Raw genomic sequence first — 1,984 nt, 5'->3', positions numbered from 1 at the left:
CATTCTCAGGCCCACACCCCGTTTGGCCCTAGTTGGTGTTTACACAGTGTCGTGTGCGTGTATGTGTGTCCCACTAGATGGTAAGCCCCTCAGGGGTGACCACCTGCCCTCTGCACCCCCTCCACACTGCCTGGCATGGGCGATGCCGGAGGCTGATGGCCAGCAACCTTAACGTTCACATGGCCTTCTCAGAATTCGATTAGGAAGAAGCACAGCTGAGCAGAGGATGTGAGCTCTGTAGAAATGGCCCAGGAGACTGCCTGACTGTGAACAGCCCAGATCCAATTAAGGAGACCTGGGTGAAACCTCAGAGGGTTGGATGCCCTTCCAATGCCAGTGACTTGGTGTGGGAACTGCATCCTGTGTGGGCAGGGGATGGCCCCTGGGGGTGTGCATGTCCCCAGATGGTGGAGCAAGGCTGTGGGGGCTGGGGGGAGTGGTATCAGAGGACAAGTGTCCAGCACCCCGGCCCTGCTCAGTTCTCCGAGCCATCCCCCATGCCCATACCCCTCGGAGAGAGATGTATCCATGTAGGTCCCTGGACATACATGGTGGTGCTGGGGTGGTCCCTTGGGTGTCTGTTTCCTGCTCATGGACTGGACATCAGCCAATGGGCAAGCGCTGGACTGTGAATGATGTCACTGCTACTGAGCTGCCTGGTCTGGGTGGCCAGCCACCATGCCTAGCTGGTGGTGGTTTCCCCTGCTATCCTTGCACTTGTTGTTTATAGTGGTTCCCTAGAGCCAGGGCCCAGTAAATGGTCTGGTGGATGAGTGCACAGGACTGGAGGGAAAGGGTGACCCAGCCCCACAGTTTTAACTCAGAAAGGTATGGGGAGAAGGCACAGGGTCCCCAGGTGCTGGGGCAGGGCTGAGCAGGTACACACTGAGAGAGACTCTGTACTGCTCTGCTGTTGGTCTCAGGCATTTATCTCAGGACCCTGACTGAAAACAGAGGTGCAACAAGGCCAAAGATCCAACTCAGGGGCATAGAGGGTTAAGCCTACTCCTGCAGAGCCGGCATTCCATAAGCATGCCGGTTCAAGTCCTGGCTACTCCACTTCCTGCTAACTGTGCCTGAGGAAGCAGTGAAGCTCCTGGCTTTGGCTTATTCCTGTTCTGGTTGTTACAACCATTTGGGGAGTGAACCAGCAGATGGGAGATCTTTCTCTTTCTGCATGTTTGTTTTTAAATTAATAAAGCAATCTTTTTTTAAAAAGGCACCTATACAGAGATTGCCCAGTGAGCAAGGGTGAACCTCCCTAAGACCCCCCTCTCTTTTTTTAAAATTCAGATTTACCTTATTTATTTGAAAATCAGAGTTACACAGAGTGATTTTCCACCCACTGGTTCATTCCCCTAATGTCTGAGCCAAGCCATCCGGGTCTCCCACATGGGTGGCAGTGCCCCAAGCACTTGACCATCTTCTGCTGCTTTCCGAGGTACATTAGCAGGGAGCTGGGGAGTGGGCTGTTGACATTACAGGCCACAGATTACCCCACTGTGCCACGAGTCTCTCCACAAACCTTTCTGAAGCATCCCCTTCCAGAAGGGAGTACAGTGCATCCTGTATCCACCCCAGGGGTGCCCTGGAACGGGCAGGACGGGCCAGGAGGGACTGGAGGCAGGCGGGCTAGCTGCGAACTGGAGGAGGGAGTTTGGTCCTTGGTGGAGGATGAAATGATAGGAAATGAGCTTTGGGGAAATTCCAGTTGTGATGTTTGGATGAGCCGAAGCTGGCCCTATGCCCTGCCTGGGAACACCCCGGCAGACTATAGGGAATTACCCCCTTGCCCCACACATAAGGACACCCCAGCCCTGGCCCCCGGGGCACTGTCCTCCTTCAGGTGAGGTCTGTATACCCCCTGGGGCCGCTCCTTTTCCTCCCACATTCTTGGGTTTCTGGATCACACCTGCCAGCTACCCCAGGCCCCACCAACTGTCCTTGCCAATGTCTTCCTTCCCCTCCCCAGCCCTGCGCTCCA

Source organism: Ochotona princeps, chromosome 24 (genome assembly GCF_030435755.1).
Source record: "Ochotona princeps isolate mOchPri1 chromosome 24, mOchPri1.hap1, whole genome shotgun sequence".
Lineage (NCBI taxonomy): Eukaryota > Metazoa > Chordata > Mammalia > Lagomorpha > Ochotonidae > Ochotona > Ochotona princeps.
Note: the sequence above shows the minus strand (reverse complement) of the source record.